The sequence below is a fragment of the Zingiber officinale genome, chromosome 3B (genome assembly GCF_018446385.1).
Source record: "Zingiber officinale cultivar Zhangliang chromosome 3B, Zo_v1.1, whole genome shotgun sequence".
Classification (NCBI taxonomy): domain Eukaryota; kingdom Viridiplantae; phylum Streptophyta; class Magnoliopsida; order Zingiberales; family Zingiberaceae; genus Zingiber; species Zingiber officinale.
The window spans coordinates 66,055,879-66,069,685 of record NC_055991.1 but is presented as its reverse complement, the minus strand read 5'-3'; positions in this window follow the sequence as shown (position 1 = coordinate 66,069,685).

The following is a 13,807-nucleotide window of genomic DNA, read 5'->3' as shown; positions in this document are numbered from 1 at the left end:
ATCAATTAATATTTTTGTATTTTTGTATTCTAATTGATAGTCTTTTAAGGTATGCATCATCCACAAAAGTTGATAGGCACACTCGCCTAGGGCTATGTATTCAGCTTCAGTGGTGGATAGAGCAACACAATGTTGCTTTCTGCTTGACCAACTTACTAGGCATTGACCTAAGATTTGGCAGCTATCATTTGTACTTTTTTTGTCTAATTTGCACCCGGCATAGTCTGAGTCAGAATAGCCAAACAGGTCAAAGGTGCTAGTTCTAGGGTACCAAAGTCCTATATTCAGGGTGCCTTTTATATATCTAAGTATTGTTTTAACATATGTTAAATGTGATTCTTTTGCACAAGATTGGTATCTTGCGCACATACCAACTGCAAATATTATATCTGGTCGACTTGCAATTAGGTAGAGTAGGCTTCCTATTATGTTTCTATAGTACATTGGGTCTACTGATTTTCCTTCTGGGTCCGAGTCAATGTTGATGTTAGTGGCTATTGGGGTATTTATGATTTAAAATGTTCCATGCCAAATTTCTTAATTAGCTCTTTAGCATATTTAGTTTGGTAAATGTAGATTCCATCTTTTGTTTGTTTAATTTGTAAACCTAAGAAGAAATTTAGTTCTCCAACCATACTCATTTCAAACTCATTTTTCATTAATTTAACGAATTCTTTTAGAAATTTAGAGTTAGTTGAGCCGAAAATTATATCATCAACATAGATTTGGGCTATGAAGATGTCTTTTTCTATAGTTTTTACAAATAGAGTTGGATCTATGTGACCTTGGTTAAAGCCTTTGGATGTTAAGTAATTAGATAGTCATTCATACCATGCTCTAGGAGCTTGTTTAAGTCCATATAAGGCCTTTTTCAATTTAAATACATGATTAGGATAGTCTAGGTCCTCAAATCCTGGGGGTTGGTTTACATAAACCTCTTCCTTAATGAATCCATTTAGGAACACGGATTTTACATCCATTTGGTATAACTTAAATCCTTTATGTGCAGCATAGGCTAACAACATTCTAATGGATTCAAGTCTAGCTACTGGTGCATAGGTTTCGTCGTAGTCTAAACTCTCAATTTGACTAAATCCTTTGGCTACTAGTCTAGTCTTGTTTCTAACTATTTCACCTTGATCATCCAATTTGTTCCTAAATACCCATTTGGTGTCAATTATGGACTTATCTATGGGTTTAGGTACAAGTTCCCAGACTTGGTTTCTTTCAAATTGTGCTAGCTCTTCCTGCATTGCAATGATCCAGTCTAGGTCGGGTAGGGCTTTTTCTATAGTCTTAAGCTCAATCTTTGAAATAAGGGCAATCTGACTCAGGTTCCTATACGAGGATCTAGTTCTGACTCTTAGGTTTGGATCACCCAAAATTTGGTCAGGTGGGTGAGAGGTACTTGCTCTAGTTGGTCTTATATTTGGGTCAGAAATTGGTTCCTCTGGTTTATTAGTGTTGGGATGAATTTCAGCATCTTCAATATTTCTTGGATTAATGTCAACATTTTCATATAAGTTAGTTAGATTATTTTCTTCATCAAATATTATATTAGTTGTTTCTTAACTTTTAGCGTATTTTGGTTATAGACTCTATAGGCCTACTGGTTGTGGAGTACCCTAAAAAGATTCCTTGGTTTGATTTGGGTGTAAATTTTCCTAAGTAATCTTTAGTATTTAAAATATGAACTATACATCCAAAAACTTTTAAATAATTTAGGTTGGGAATTTTATTATAATTCATTTCATAAGGAGGTTTATTGTGATATTTGTTAATTAGAATTCTATTTTGAATATAATTTGCCGTATTTATGGCTTCGTGCCAAAATTGATGATTTAAGTTATATTCATTTAGCATGGTTCTAGCGGCTTCTTGTAGGGTTCTATTTTTACGTTCTACTAGACCGTTTTGTTGGGGGTTCTAGGACATGAAAATTCATGTTGGTATCCATTGATTTTACAAAATTGGATAACCTATGATTTTCAAATTCCCCCCGATGATCACTTCTTATTCTTTTAATTTTAGTATCTTTTTCATATTCCGTTAATTTGCAAAAATTACTGAACTCTTCAAAAGTTTCATCTTTTGTTTTTAGAAATTTTACCCAGGTGATGTTGGTTGCTACTCGGAAAACCTAGAGGTTCCACTGTACAAAAAATTTGTACAAAGGTCTGAACCTTTTCCTAGCTACCATGTGTTCTTTTAAATTAAATTTTGGATCGTCTGCGGAACTTAACACGTTTGATCCAAAACTTAATCTATTCGTTCTTTTAGGTTTTGACTTGGGTCTCCTGCGGAACTTAACACGTTCGACCCAAATCACCTTAAGTTATTAATTCCATTAAATATTAATTTCTATAATTGGTTCCAGTACTGACGTGGCGAGGCACATGACCTTCTTGGATATGGGAGCAACCACCACCGACTAGACAAAACCTTTTACAGAAATCTAATATTTAATTTCCTAAAATAACTTTAGGTTAACCGAAAAGAACAATCAAATCACAAGGGAAAAATAAAACAAAAGAACACAACTTCAAAAAACATATTCGAAATACTAAAACGTAAGCCTCTTGTATTTAGTATTATTTCTATAAATAACCAGTATGATGCGGAAAAGGAAAAACTACTATTTATACCTTTTAGAAACACCACTTGATCTTCTACCGTATTCCTCTTCTAACCTCGGACGTTGTGTGGGCAACGATCTTCTGAGATGAGAAACCACCAACCACCTTCTTCTCCTCCCAGCTAGGTTCGGCCACAAAGAAAGAAGCTTCACCAAGGAAGAAAATCAAAACACTAACCAAGCTCCAAGAGATGCTCGCTTCCTCTCCTTCTCCTTCTTCTTCTCCAAGTAGTATCCGGCCACCATAAGAGCTCCAAGGAAAGAGAGGGGTTCGGCCACCACAAGAGGAAGAGAGGGAAAGGATGGCCGGCCACACCAAGGAACAAAAGAGGGAGAGAAAATAATAGAGGTTTTCACCATGAAGGCACCCTCACCCCTTCTTTTATATTCCTTGGCCTAGGCAAATTAGGAAATTTAATTACAATAAAATTTCCTTAATTTTCCTTGACATGAATTAATTTGAAGTATTAAATAAAACTTCCTTTTTATCCATGTATTGGCCGGCCATAATCAATAGAGAAAAATTAGGAAAATTTCAATCAACAAATTAAAACTTCCTAATTTATCTCCGGAAATTTTAAAATTAAAATTTCTCTTTAAAAATCTCTTCATGGTTGATAAAAATAAATTTCTATAATTTTAATTTTATCAACATGTGGATAATTTTAAAGAGAAAATAAAATATCTCACCAATCTACAAATAAGGAAAGAGATCAAATCTCTTTCTTTAATCTTTTGTAAATCTTTTACAAGAGAGATATTTTAATTTCAATTCTCTTTAATAAATTATTTCTTCCACATAATAAAAATTAAAATTAAAATTCTTTTTTAATTTAATATGGTCGGCCCCCACTAGCTTGGGTTCAAGCTAGGGTCGGCCCTAGCTTGGTTCCCAAGCTAGCTTGGCCGGCCCCCTTATAGTGGGTATAGGTGGGTATAGTACTCTATAAATAAGAGGCTACGATAGGGACCAAGAGGAGGAATTGGTTTTGGTCTCCCGATAAAATTAAGCATCCCGTGTTCGCCCCAAACACACAACTTAATTTTATCAATAATAATTCATTCCACTAGAGAACTATTATTGAACTACCGCACCAATCCCAAATTACATTTTTGAGCTCCTTCTTATTATGAGTGTGTTAGTCTCCCTGTGTTTAAGATATCGAATGTCCACTAATTAAGTGAGTTACTGACAACTCATTTAATTAATATCTTAGTTCAAGAGTAGTACCACTCAACCTTATTATCATGTCGGACTTAGTCCACCTGCAGGGTTTAACATGACAATCCTTATGAGCTCCTCTTGAGGACATTATCAACCTAGTATCTCTAGGACACAGTTTCCTTTTATAATCAACAACACACACTATAAGTGATACCATTTCTCAACTTATCGGGCTTATTGATTCATCGAACTAAATCTCACCCATTGATAAATTAAAGAAATAAATATCAAATATATGTGCTTGTTATTATATTAGGATTAAGAGCACACACTTCCATAATAACCGAGGTCTTTGTTTCTTTATAAAGTCAGTATAAAAGAAATGACCTCAAATGGTCCTACTCAATACACTCTAAGTGTACTAGTGTAATTATACAGTCAAGATAAACTGATACCCAATTACACTACGACCTTCTAATGGTTTGTTCCTTTCCATTTTGGTCGTGAGCTACTGTTTATAATTTATAAGGTACTGATAACATCATCTTCTGCATGTGACACTACATACTATGTTATCTGCAATATAAATTAATTGAACAACTACATTTATCATAAATGTAGACATTTGACCAATGTGATTCTTATTTCTAGATAAATGTTTATAAGAAAAGCTAGGCTTTTAGTATACACTCTAACAGGTGAACCTAGCGTAGTGACTTGGTTTATGCGTTGACTTGGTTTTTAGTGACTTGGCTCCATGTTAGGGGGGTCGTCAAGGCACTTCGGGATCGTGTCGTTAGCATCTAGTCGCAGAAGGATTGCTTCAAGTGAGGTGTTAAGAGCTGCTGGTCGAGACCCTCTTATAAAGGGTGTTCAAGGCGCCTTGAAAGCCTTGCAAGGCGCCTCCATGCTGGTCGAGTCACACGCTGAGATAAGGGTTGAACTAGTCGAACCTTATCAGGTTCAAGGTGCCTTCTATGCTCTCCAAGGCGCCTTCATCCACCAGTCCAAGGTGCCTTGAGCTTCCTTCAAGGAGCCTCCAAGCCTGCTTCGCAGCCAGCTCATCTTTTGCACCCGAGGCGCCTCCAAGCTCCATGGAGGCACCTCGGACACTGTTTATCCGAGGCTTAATCTTGTTCTTTCGTACCTGCAAGACATGTTAGATCCAAAACATAAACAAATCCTGCAAAACAAAAGTTAGCACATATAATATCATAAATATGAAGTTTGACAGTCTCCCGACTGTCCGAGTCTGACTTCGGATTTCGGACCGGAAACCCTAGGTCGACCCGACGCCTACTGTTCCCTCTACGGGGAATGCGTCCTCACCTACTCCACTCAGGAGATTTACCTGTTTCCAGTGCGATCCTCCAGATCGATTGGACTTTTGCTCGGTGCTCGATGCTTCCGGACTTTTTGCTGGACTTCCGCATCCCGACTGGTCTAGTCTTTCACCTGGTTCGCGACACCAGGACTTTCCACCTAGGGTTACCCCCCCTAGGACTTTTGCCTGAAGCACTCGACCCACCAAGACTTTCCGCATAGGGTTACCACCCCCTATGACCTAGGGTTACCACCCCCTAGGATTTACCTTGCTTAACCACAGTTAGGTCTTTTCCTGAAAACACTTAACAGACTTGTTAGATAACAACACACCTTAACTTTGAATCCTTTTCCTTTATCAAAACTCAGGTTTGATCGTCGGATGCTTCCCACACCAACACATACTTGTCCTCAGTTCGTCAGAAACTTGCTTCAAATAATTATGATTTGTTCCTTCAGATGTGCTCTTGAGTGGTATGATCTTGTCAGGTTCAGTAAGGTTGTAAATGATTTGCACTCCAGGTGTAACGCCCGCCCCTCCAGCTAGTAGGGCGGGGTTACTTACTTAGCTATTACTATTTGCGGAAACATACATGCATATTAAAATTTCTTTCGAAAGTAAAACAGTAGAAATATCATGAAGTCATGCGGGACAATAACATAATAAACTTAGTTCATGTCAACATAACAAAATAACATAAGCAGGTCATTTATTTGTCTTAGCCAAGCCACCACCGCACACATCTCCTTGCCTCTCCTGCAGCTCCCCTAGTTCATCATTCTTTGCCTTTTTTTGCGGTACAATGAAAGTAAGCTATAAGCACACAGGCTTAGTAAAATCCTTTCCTACTCACAAAAATCATATATCAAAGCATAAACACATAAGCATATAACCATGTAAATATGATCATCTAACATCATATTGTGAATACATAGCATCATAACATATCATCTCATAAAGAACATCATGCTATATCATATCATAAATCATAAGAGCATCATGTCATATAAATCATAAGGGCATAGCATGTCATATCATCTCATAAAGAGTATCATGCTATATCATATCATAAATCATCATGTCATATAAATCATAAGGGCATAGCATGTCATATCATAAATCATATCATGCAAGATGTCTTTTAAAACATGTGTCATGTCATATGCAAGATGTCTTAAAACATATTATATAGTACTTGAACATAATATCATCATGAGGGCCCGGCTTGTAGCAGATACATACATAAATGCGTGCAATCCCTAGCACAGGGTAGCTAGCCCCAAACCTACTAGGGATCTAGGTCCGTACTACGACCGTCGACCTAGGGGCGTACTAAGGAGCTCATCCCTTTACTAGACCCGTTCATAGTTCGTCAGGCTAGGGGCGCTTATGGAGCCCACCCTTGGTACAAGACATACAAAGTACAATAGTATATCATGGTTCATGTCATAACATAGCATATCATATCTTATCATATCATGAAGAGTGCTCTTAGTCCCCAAAGGGAAGCAACTCTTAGGCCTTCACTTATCATGTCACAAAGAGTGCTCTTAATCCCAACAAAAAGGGAAGCAACTCTTAGGCCTTTGCTTATCATATCATAAAGCATGCATATTTGGCACATAGCACATCATAAGAGACATTATTATGCATGGATCATAAGCATACAAAAATGAGCATATTATTTGTCATATCATAAAGCATGCATACTTGAGCACATAGCACATCATAAGAGACATTATCAAGCATGGTTCATAGGTATACATAAATGAACACATCACCTATCATAGAAAAGACATAATCATGCATGGAATCATTAAATAATATCTCTTAATTCATAACGTAGCATGTGAGGGACATCTAGGCTCCTAAACCCATTATGGCCGAAAGTTCAAGAGTATGAACTTAAACTCATACAAGCATAAGAATCTCATGTTAACTTCATATCATATCATAAGGAAAGTCATAAGCATGTTAATCCAATTTTAAAGCTTTCCTAGGTCTTGATCCTTATCATGGCCGAAAGTTCATGAAGAAGGAAAATAAACTCCAAACAACATACAAGCATGAATATCAAGCTAACTTCATATCATATAATAAGGGGATCCATGAGCATGCTAGATTAAATTTTGAGCTTCCTTAAACCCTAGAAATGTTCATGGCCGAAACTTTATAAAGAAGAAAATCAAGCTCTAAACAACATGCAAGCATAAATATCTAGCTAAATTCATATCATATCATAAGAAGATTCATGAGCATGCTAGGTTAAAGTTTTATCTTCCTTGAACCCTAAAATGGATCATGGCCGAAAGTCTCATGAAGAGGAAAATCAAGCTCTAACAACATACAAGCATAAATATCTAGCTAAATTCATATCATATCATAGGGAGATTCATGAGCATGCTAGGTTAAATTTTTAAGCTTCCTTGAACCCTAAATTTGTTCATGGCCGAAAGTTTCATGAAGAGGAAAATAAACTCTAAACAGCATACAAGCATGAATATCAAGCTAACTTCATATCATATCATAAGGGAATCCATGAGTATGCTAGATTTAATTTTAAGCTTCTTTGAACCCTAGAGATGATCATGGCCGAAAGTTTCATGAAGAGGAAAATCAAGCTCTAACAACATACAAGCATAAATATCTAGCTAAATTCATATCATATCATAATGAGATTCATGAGCAAGCTAGATTAAATTTTAAGCTTCCTTGAACCCTAAATTTGTTCATGGCCGAAAGTTTCATGAGGAGATCCTAGGTTTTTAAGCATTCTAACCTTATGGAAAAATCCGTAAACAACTTGTACCACAGGTGAGGGGATACTTACATCCTTTCGCTTGTTGTTCCTAAAGAAAGTGGTACCCTTGTGAGGAGGAAGAAGGAGCTTCTCTTCCTAGTTCTCCCTTTTGTTTTCTCTTTCTTGTAAGGAGTAAACCTTGAGACTCCTTCTTAAGAATTGGTTTTCTTAGAGAGAAAACCTTAGCTTGGATTTTAGAAATGAGGGAGAGAGAGCTCTATGTCTCGGTGGAGAAGGAAGAAGGAGAAAGAAGGAGGAGGAAGAAGAAGGAGGAAGAATTAACAAATTTTCTTTCCCTTTTCTTCTCTCATTCCTATTTATTCCTCATGTAAATGAAACATGTCCTCATTCATCCCCTTAACCCCTCTATCTCTTCCCTCTCTTAATTCCCATGAAACTAGAGGAAAAAGAAGTAAGGAAGGCAACTTGGCTTTTGCTTGCTTCTTTCCTTAACCAAGAGGAAGAGGAGGTAAGCTACTTGGTTTTCTCTTGTTCCTATACTTAACTATTTTCTTCCTTTTAACTACAATTTCCCTTCTTTTCTATTCATCTATTATTCATTTCTCTAGTGGTTACCATACACCAATTTAACTCTATCATTTGTGGGAGGTTCAAGGTTCAAACCTTAACATCACTTTCTTTTTATTTCATTTTGGTTTATATTTCCATTTCTCTTTTTCTTTTATTCTAAAAGGAAAATACTCATAGGTATAGCTTATCATTTCGTGGGTGTTACAGTACCCCATACCTCATAGAAAGTTCGTCCTCGAACTTAAAATAGTGACATCAGGTGGCATAGGTCTTCCTGCTGAGTGCATCGGCCACCTTGTTCGCTTTTCCGGGAAGATAAAAGATCTCGCAGTCATAGTCCTTAACTAACTCAAGCCATCTGCGTTATCTCATATTCAGATCTTTCTGGGTAAAGAAATATTTTAGACTCTGGTGGTCGGTATAAGTCTTACACAGGACTCCATATAAATAATGTCTCCATGTTTTGAGAGCAAAAACCACGGCTGCTAGCTCTAGGTCATAAGTGAGGTAGTTCTTTTCGTGCTCTTTGAGTTGTCTAGAGGCGTATGCAATGACCTTGCCGTCTTGCATGAGTACAGCTCCAAGTCCTAATTTGGAAGTGTCGCTGTACATATCGAAGCCTTTGTTACTTTCCGGAAGAGTAAGGATTAGAGCACTGGTTAGTCTCCTTTTTAATGCTGTGAAACTCTTCTCGCATTCATCCGTCCATTCATACTTTTTGTTCTTCTTGGTGAGAACTGTCATAGGGGCTGCAATTTTAGAGAAGTCCTCCACAAACTTCCAGTAGTAGCTTGCTAGCCCGAGAAAACTTCTGATTTCACTAACATTCTTTGGCCTGTTCCAGTTACTTACAGCTTCGATCTTGTTTGGATCCACCATTACTCCATCCTTGGAGATGACATGACCCAAGAATGATATTCGATCGAGCTAAAACTCGCATTTGGAGAACTTTTCATATAGTTGTTTCTCTCAAAGAATCTGTAGTACGGTGTTCAGGTGTTCAGCATGCTCTTCCGGGGTTCTTGAATAGATCAGAATATCGTCAATGAAGACGATCACGAATTTGTCGAGATATGCCATAAACACCCGATTCATCAAATCCATAAATACAGCAGGAGCATTTGTCACTCCAAAGGGCATTACTATGAACTCATAGTGTCCGTATCTTGTTGGAAATGTCGTCTTCGGTATATCATCCTGTTTCACTTTCACTTGATGAAAGCCGGACCTTAGGTCAATCTTATAGAAGATGGTCACTCCCCTTAATTGGTCGAAGAGGTCGTCGATCCATGGAAGAGGGTACCGGTTCTTGATTGTCACATTGTTCAGCGCTCGATAGTCTATACACATCCGCATAGACCCATCCTTCTTTTTCACAAACAGTACTGGAGCTCCCCATGGAGAGTGACTCGGGCGAATAAGTCCCTTGTCAAGTAACTCTAGTAGTTGTTCCTGAAGTTCCTTCAACTCAGCTGGTGCCAAACGATAAGGTGCTTTAGAGATCGGTTTAGTACCAGGAATCAGTTCGATCTCAAATTCTATGTCTCTATCGGGGGCTAACCCTAGTAGTTCATCGGGGAACACTTCTGGATAGTTGCACACCACTCTGACATTTTCTGGTTTCTGGTCCTCAGCATGACTTGTATCAGTCACTTGTGCTAGAAACCCAGTACATCCCTTATTTAACATCTTTTGTGCTTTTATGGCTGATAAGAATCTCCCAGTTTCTTTCCTTGGTTCTCCAACAAATTCGAACATCGACTCATCTTTAGGTCGGAAAGTCACTTTTCTTTGACGGCACTCGATTGAAGCGCCGTACTTGCTCAGGAAATCCATGCCCAATATACTGTCATAATCTTGCATGTCAAGCACTATCAGATCATAGTAGAGTTCTTTGTCTGCGATTCTGATGGGTGCGGCTCGCAGCATATGAGTAAATGGCATTACTTCTCCCGAAGGCAGAGTTGTTAAGAATTTGCCATTTAAGGCTTGTGGTGGTATCTCTAACTTCTCCATGAAGGGTGTAGAGACGAACGAGTGTGTCACCCTAGTATCAAATAACACATTAGCATATTGACTAAAAATAGGCAATCTCTGGCGTTTGTCGTAGCTGGCGGGGCTTCCAATCTCCCTTGGCTAATCGGAGTTCCTTCAATGGCAGCTTGCATCAGGTGTAGCTGTGAGGGCGCACTCCTGTTCTGGTTATACTGCTTTCCCGTCCGTCATTGTAACACTTCCTCGTACCCTTGTGGCATACTCCGGAATGCTGCTTCCCACAAATGGTACACTGAGGGTACTTAGGTTGCTTATTTGCTGGTTCTCCTTTAGTGTTGTTCCATTGCTTCCTTTTTCCATTAGAGTTTCCTTTCCAACTCGTTTTGGTACCCTGAGGTTTCTGTCCTTCCGTCTGTGCCTGATTCTTATTCTCGTTCATCGCCTTCTGATAATGTTCGGTGATCAGGGCATTGCTGACCAGTTCTTCTGTAGTCTGCAGTCTATTAATTATGCCGGTCACATTCAATGCTATCTCTGGGCAAAGGCGTGCAAGACAGTTGAAGCGCTTCACCGCTTCGTTCACTGATAAGTCACCTTGCAGGAACTCGGTGAACTCGTCGTAATGCCGGTTCATTACTTGCATATGGAAGAATTCCTCGAAGAACTCTGTCTCAAAGTCCGTCCAGTTCATCAGATTAATTTGTCTCTTAGCATTAACTCTTTCCCACCACATTCTTGCGTCTCCGGAAAAACAAAATGACACACATTTGATCATTTCCGATACAGGCCTGGTGCAACTATTGGTATGACGGACACTGCATTCTGATTTGCTGGTGGGGTGACAGGGTTTCCTTGCTGATTCATCAGAGCAGTGATTACTTGTTGTTGTTTAGTGATCTGACGCTGGAGATCTGTGACTACCTGGGTCAGATCCGGTGGGGTCACTGTCGCATCGGCCCTGTTACCGCGTCTTCTAGCCATATCTATTTTCATAAATAACAATAAGGCTAGCATAAGTCTAGAGTCATCCCTACTTATATTCGTGCATATTAAATATCGCTTATCATGCATAAAGGAAATCCATATCAGTCATACGTAGGTTCATGGATACTAAAACATTTCCTATTATGCATAAATAAAAATAGAGTAAGTACTGAAAGTCTTACTTGGAGCGACAGGATGGAGGCTTGATGTGTGTTTAGCGGAAAGGCTAACCTAGCTTTGATACCAACCAGTAACGCCCTCCCCTCCTGCTAGTAGGGCGGGGTTACTTACTTAGCTATTATTATTTGCGGAAACATACATGCATATTAAAATTTTTTTCGAAAGTAAAATAGTAGAAATATCATGAAGTCATGCGGGACAATAAAATAATAAACTTAGTTCATGTCAACATAACAAAATAACATAAGCAGGTCTTTTATTTGTCTTAGCCGAGCCACTACCACACACATCTCCTTGCCTCTCCTGCAGCTCCCCTAGTTCATCCATTCTTTACCCTTATCTGCGGTACAAGGAAAGTAAGCTATAAGCACACAGGATTAATAAGATCCTTTCCTACTCACAAAAACCATATATCAAAGCATAAACACATAAGCATATAACCATGGAAATATTATCATCTAACATCATATTGTGAATACATAGCATCATAACATATCATCTCATAAAGAACATCATGCTATATCATATCATAAATCATAAGAGCATCATGTCATATAAACCATAAGGGCATAGCAGGTCATATCATATCATCTCATAAAGAACATCATGCTATATCATATCATAAATCATCATGTCATATAAATCATAAGGGCATAGCATGTCATATCATAAATCATATCATGCAAGATGTCTTTTAAAACATGTGTCATGTCATATGCAAGATGTCTTAAAACATATCATATAGTACTTGAACATAATATCATCAAAAGGGCCCGACTTGTACCACATACATACATAAATGCGCGCAATCCCTAGGACAGGGTAGCTAGCCCCGAACCGACTAGGGATCTAGGTCCGTACTATGACTGTCGACCTAGGGGCGTACTAAGGAGCCCATCCCTTTACTAGACCCGTTCATAGTCCGTCGGCCTAGGGGCGCTTATGGAGCCCACCCTTGATACAAGCCATACAAAGTAAAATAGCATATCATGGTTCATGTCATAACATAGCATATCATATCTTATCATATCATGAAGAGTGCTCTTAGTCCCGAAAGGGAAGCAACTCTTAGGCCTTCACTTATCATGTCATAAAGATTGTTCTTAATCCCAACAAAAAGGGAAGCAACTCTTAGGCCTTTGCTTATCATATCATAAAGCATGCATATTTGGGCACATAGCACATCATAAGAGACATTATTATGCATGGATCATAAGCATACATAAATGAGCATATTATTTGTCATATCATAAAGCATGCATACTTGAGCACATAGCACATCATAAGAGACATTATCAAGCATGGTTCATAGGTATACATAAATGAACGCATCACCTATCATAGAAAAGACATAATTATGCATGAAATCATTAAATAACATTTCTTAATTCATAACGTAGCATGTGAAGCACATCTAGGCTCCTAAACCCATTATGGCCGACAGTTCAAGAGTATGAACTTAAACTCATACAAGCATAAGAATCTCATGTTAACTTCATATCATATCATAAGGAAAGTCATAAGCATGTTAATCCAATTTTAACGCTTTCCTAGGTCTTGATCCTTATCATGGCCGAAAGTTCATGAAAATGGAAAATAAACTGCAAACAACATACAAGCATGAATATCAAGCTACTTCATATCATATCATAAGGGGATCCATGAGCATGCTAGATTAAATTTTGAGCTTCCTTAAACCCTAGAAATGTTCATGGCCGAAACTTTATAAAGATGAAAATCAAGCTCTAAACAACATGCAAGCATAAATATCTAGCTAAATTAATATCATATCATAAGAAGATTCATGAGCATGCTAGGTTAAATTTTTTGCTTCATTGAACCCTAAAATGGATCATGGCCGAAAGTCTCATGAAGAGGAAAATCAAGCTCTAACAACATACAAGCATAAATATCTAGCTAAATTCATATCATATCATAGGGAGATTCATGAGCATGCTAGGTTAAATTTTTAAGCTTCCTTGAACCCTAAATTTGTTCATGGCCGAAAGTTTCATGAAGAGGAAAATAAACTCTAAACAACATACAAGCATGAATATCAAGCTAACTTCATATCATATCAAAAGGGAATCTATGAGCATGCTAGATTTAATTTTAAGCTTCTTTGAACCCTAGAGATGATCATTGCTGAAAGTTTCATGAAGAGGAAAATCATGCTCTAACAACATACAAGCA